Here is a 6,172-nt window from a genome sequence, read left to right on the forward strand (position 1 = left end):
AGATCAACATAAAAATCAATAGTTTCTCAGTAGACATGCAATAAACAGTTATCAAATATATTTGGGGAAATGATTCTATTCGTGTGGCAACAACATGTATAAGTTACCCAAGAATAAACTTTTTAAATGTAGAAAAATCTAGAAGAAAACCACAGGCATTTTTAAAATAACCTGAAAGAAGGCGTGAATAAGTGGAGAGATAAACTATTCCTGAGTGGGAAGATTGAAAGTTTTAAAGAAGCGAATTTATCCCAACTGTCATGCAAGGGTTTTGCCCTACCAGATGTCAGAACAAACTACAAAGCTGGAACAATTAAAATATTTACTAGTTTAGGAAAAATTAATAGATCAATAGAATGTAAGAGGGAGTCCAGAGCATGATCTATGGGTATCTGAGAACTTAGTATATAAGAAAGAACTACGGGACTTCCCTGGTTGTCCACGGTTGAGACTTCACCTTCCGATGCTGGGGGTGTGGGTTCATCCCTGATGGGAGAGCTAGGATCTCATATGCCTCAGGGCCAAAAACCAAAACATAAAACAGAAGCAATATTGTAACAAATTCAATAAAGACTTTAAAATGGTCCACATCAAAAGTAAAATCTTTTTAAAAAAGAAAGAAACTGTTTCAAATAAGTAAGGGAAAAAGAGATTGTCCAATAAATGATATTGGAACAACTGGGTACCTCATACCATTCATAAAAATACATTAAATAAATTCCAGGTAGATTAAACATCCAAATATTTTCTAAATCAATAAAATAGAATAGAATATGACTATGTAAGGAAACATCTTCCTAAGCAAGATATAAAACCCAGAACACATAAAAGAAAACATTTAAGTGCATAAAAATTAAAAACCTCTGTACGTCAGAATTTAAACTGACAGGGGACTTCCCCGGTGGTGAGTAGTTAAGACTTTGCTTTTCCACTGCAGGGGACACAGGTTCCATCCCTGGTCGGGGAACTAAGATCCCACCTACTGCACAGTGCACCCAAAATAAATCAATAAAAATTTAAAAGGTGAAGTAAACAAATGCAAAGAGTCGGACGCGACTGAGTGACTGAACTGAACTGGCTGAAACAATATTAAAAAATTAAACTGAAAAAGGACTGGCATTTTTAAATAATAATAACTCTTCTACATCAGTAAGAAAAAGGTAAACAATCTAATAGAAAAGTGGGCAAAGAATATGAACAGGCAAGTCACAAAAGAAGAGAGCTCTCTCTTACCTACTTTACTGATAAACATTAAAAAAATTAGAGTGCTCAATATTACCAAGGATGGATGTGGAAAAATAAGCATTCTTATTTTCCATGAGACTTAAAACTAAGTTAACCTTTCTGCCATATATCAAATGCTTTAAGAAATGTAAATCCATTGACCCTAAAGCTCCATTTCATGCAACTGGTTATAAGGAAATAAATGGACAAGTAGGCAAAAATTTATATTCCTATAAATTATGAGGAAATTAAACAATTATAAGGAAAAATGTAGAACCAAAATAGTATTTTATCAGTAAAATCAATTCCTATGCAATTGACTAAAAGAATAGAGTATAGCTGCATGTGCTAATATGGAAAAAAGGTAAAAAATGTGTTGTTTAGCAAAAAGTATATATAAGTTAGTAACCAAGATATAACCCATTTATGTATTTATGTGGAAAGAAGGGAACTCTTCTACACTGTTGATGGAAATGTAAATTGGTACAGTGACTATTGAGAATTGTATGGAGGTTCCTTAAAAAACTAAAAATATAGCTACCCTGCAATCCCACTCCTGGGCCTATATCTGGAGAAAAACGTCATCTGAAAGGATGCACGCACCCCAGTGTTCATTGCAGCACTGTTTACAATAGCCAAAGACATGGAAGCAACCTAAATGTCCACTAACAGAGGAATGGGTAAAGAAGATGTGGTTCATATATGCAATGGAATATTACTCAGTCATTAAAAAGAATGAAATAATACCATTTGCAGCAACATGGATGGACCTAGAGATAGTCATATTTAGTGAAGTAAGTCAGACAGAGAAGGAGAAATATTGTACAACATCCCTTATATACAGAGTCTAATAAGAAATTATATAGATGAACTTATTTACAAAACAGATTCACAGGCTTAGAGAATGAATTTATGGTTGCCAGAGGGGAGGGATGAGAGGAAAGGAAAGTTAGGGAATTTGGGATTAACATGTACACACTGCTATATTTAAGATGGATAACTGGGACTTCCCTGGTGGTCCAGCGGTAAAGCATCTGCCTGCCAATGCAGGGGACACAAGTTCAATCCCTGGTCCAGGAAGATTCCATGTGTCACAGGGCAATTGAGCCCATGTACCACAACTACTAAGCCTGCGCTCTGGAGCCCACTAGCTACAACTACTGAGCCCACATGCTCTAGCCCTAGAGGCCAAGAAGAACCACCACAGTGACAAGCCTGTACACTACAATGAAGAGTGGCTCCCGCTTGCTGCAACTAGAGAAAGCCTGTGAGCAGCAGTGAAGACCTAGAGCAGCGATAAATAAATCAATAGAATTTTTAAAAACACTTAAGATGAATAACCAGCGAAGACCTACTGTATAGCATAGGGAACTCTGCTCAATGTTATATGGCAGCCTGGATGGGAGGGGAGTTTGGGGGAGAATGGATACATGTATATGTATGGCTGAGTCCCTTTGCTGCTCACCTGAAACTATCACAGCATTTTTAATCAGCTATACTCCAACATAAAATTTAAAAAGTTAAAAAAAATATAACCCATTTATAAAATTAAAAATTTTGTATCAAAACAAATAAAACTAACAAAAAAAAGAAACAATAAAAAAATTCTGTATCAAACAATAGTGATGATATCTCAGGGAAGAATTCACTCTCAGTAGTTTCTGTTTTATCTGAAATTACTATAACAGGGGTGTAATATCTTTAAAATCAACAAAAATAATAAAGATATTTAAAAATAAGGTAGAAGTGATATCTTTTTTTACTTATTAAATTTCAAAGGTTTAAAAGTGTAATAACATCTATGGTTGATCATCATTTTGGTGAATGGACAGTCTCACACTCCTGTGTAGGAGAGCCATATGTGAATAGGTACATACGTTTACATGTAGATACCCGACAGACTCGTAAATTCCACTTCTAACAATTTATTCTCAGGAAATAATTGGACACAAATTTAAATGTATATAAATATTCACTGAAGTGTAGTTAAAAAAGGAAAAAAAATAGAACATGAACAAAGTGTGGTTTATTCATACAATAAAAGGCTATGTAATGATTAAAATATTTCACTATTAAAACATTAAAAATAAGTTTAACACAAAGGATAGCATTATCTAACATTGAAAAACAGCATTACATGTGTCTAGAACAGCATGCATACTAAAATATATTGGGGGACTTCCCTGGCAGTCCAGTAGCTACGACTCCACACTTCCAATGCAGGGAGCCCAGGTGGGATTCCTGGTCAGGGAACTAGATCCCAGACGCCATAACAAAGAGCTCGAATGCTACATCCAAAGATCCTGCATGCCACAACTAAGACCTGACACAGCCAGGTAAATAAATCAATCTTTTAAAATAAATAAACAAAATAAAAATTAACAATGTGCTTTCCCAGTAGATTTTAAACATCACTTGAGGGAAACACTAATTTAGGACAAAGACTTAGAGACTGGCTCAACCTCCATAGATTATTAAACACTCCAGTCCTAAATTCTGACCAAGCATTTGTAAAGTAATAAAAATGTGTGGTTGTGGTGGGGAGAAGGGAGGCACCAGCCTGCCCTGTAATGGTTTATATTCTTGGGAACAGCACTTTCTTTCTGTGCTTTGGCCAGCAGGGACTCCCTGGGGAAGCAGGTACTTCTTTTTTTTTTTTTAATTTTCTTTTTAAATTAGTTTATTTCTTTGTTTTTGGCTGTGCCAGGTCTTCATTGCTGTGTACAGACTTTCTCTAGTTGTGGCAAGCAGGGACTACTCTCGAGTTGTGGTACAGAGGCTTCTCGTTGTGGTGGTTTCTGCTATTGCGGAGCATGGGCTCTAGGGCATTTGGGCTTCAGTAGAGTTGGAGACGACTGAAGCGACTTGACAGCAGCAGCAGCAGTAGTGGCCCATGGGCTCAGTTGCTCCATGGCATATGGAATCTTCCTGGACTAGGGATCAAACCTGTGTTGCCTGCATTGGCAGGTGAATTCTTAACCACTGGACCACCAGGGAAGCCCAGGTACTTCTTGATTACAAAGGAAGCTCCACTCCCTTCCTTGCTGTCCCCATCCTCCTTCCTTTCCTACATTAGTAAACAGCTGGGGAATTAATCAAAACTTCAAAGGATGGTGATAACACATGGTGACACACTTGTGCCCTGCAGTCCAGGTGAATAGCCACACAGCAGCCAGACTGACTTCATGCCAAACTTACCCTTGCTTAAAAGAGGGCTGCAGAATTGGGTGGAATTAGTTTCACTTCTCAGGAAAGAAAAAAGGAAATTATTTTCTGGTGTCTGGACTCAGACCCTGGATACCAAAGTGGAATGCTTCATGGGTCTCAATGCCATGGGCTTTCTGTAGGTAGTCATGGCAACGAAGTAATTATGTAAAGAGATAAAATACCTTCAGAAATCAAGGGGAAAACAGGCTAGTTAGCAGAATCACTGAATGGCTGCACAGAAAAGGCCTTTAAGGAGCCTACAATCCGTTCTCCTTACCTTACAATGGCAAAGCAGGCCCAGAAAGGAGACCTGACTTGGCCCAGGTCATAGCAAAATAGGAACTTCTGACAAGAGAGGCTCTTCATGCTGGTCCGATAAGTATGGTATGTGGCATTCAAGGGCCAAAGCCAGGTTAACTTAACCAGGTTAAGGACTAGGAGGGGCCACCCAAGCAGGCATGTGGAAGAACTTCAGGAAGGCTGGCTGGCAGAGCCCATCTTGAGTACTGCTGACCTCAACCTCAGGGATCTTAAGTGGATGGATTGGCACACAGACCCTCCTGGTCTACACTAAAGCTCCAAGGACCCAGCTAAGCTCAGAAACATCAAAGCAATCGGTAACATCAAGGCCTGGATAGGACCTGGATTGTCCCCACTAGGCTATTCAGAAAATTCTCCCAAAGGCAAGTCAGGAATGAGAACCTTGTTTTGGCCCCCACACAAATGCTCCTGGAAGCTCAGTAACAGCTTCTGTCAGCTTTGTGCTCTAGATCTGCCCATTTGTCCCAGAGATATTCACTGCTTAACTGGTCCTGTAGAAGCACAACCTCAGACCCGAGTGTCTGTCTGTGTGATCAGAAGACTACAGAAGGAGCAAACCCTCCCTCTCACTGCAGAATGGGGGTGGGGAGGGAGATCTACACCCTCTACTCCTCTCTCTCTGAAGCCCCATAAATTTTGCTGTGAAAAGAACTGGACTTCAGAGCCAGCTAGAGATGTACATTGGAGCAAAGGCATCGTGGATTGTTAGGGCATTCTTTCCCTAGGAGTCCGATTCCTGCAGGGGTGGGTGGGGCAAGCAAAGCCAACAAAGGACAAATGCCAGCTGTGTAGGACTTCACCAGCTTCTTTGAGGACAGGACAGAAGGAGCCCTTAAGCCTTCCGCCAACTCCACGTACTTGTGTGGCTTGGGCACTGGGTCACACTACATCCACACTATCTGCCCCAGGGCTGGATGGCCAGGGGTGCCAGGCTGCCCATCAGAGCTCTGGCTGTGGGGTTTGGGACCTGGACAAGGGCAGCAGTTTAGGGCTTCAACCACTGACTCCATCTTTCCCAAATAATCCTACCCGCAGGGGCCCAAGACATCAGGGGGCAGAGGCCACAATTCTTGATCCTACCTGAAACGCCACCTCTCGTCTGCACTGCCTCCCTACCCCTTGACCAGCTGCAAGAACTTTCCTTCTTCCGAGAGTGACTGTGGAACAGATCTCGAGGCTGAGACTGGCCCCAGCCCGCCCGACGTGGACGGGCACGACGCAGGGGTGCGGCAGAGTCGTGCTGGGACAGCTCCACGCTGCCTCCTAGGCAGCAGAGCGCCGCTACAATTGCAGACCCGGTTAGAAGAGCGAGGCTGAAACTTCCGGGGGCCGGAAGGGAAGGATCAGCCTTTGGGTTGGGGGTAGTTGGGACAGGAGGTCGATATGGCTAGGGAATGAATGAATGAGCGAATGAATGAAT

Source organism: Giraffa tippelskirchi, chromosome 7 (assembly GCF_054371585.1).
Source record: "Giraffa tippelskirchi isolate mGirTip1 chromosome 7, T2T-mGirTip1v1.2.pri, whole genome shotgun sequence".
Lineage (NCBI taxonomy): Eukaryota > Metazoa > Chordata > Mammalia > Artiodactyla > Giraffidae > Giraffa > Giraffa tippelskirchi.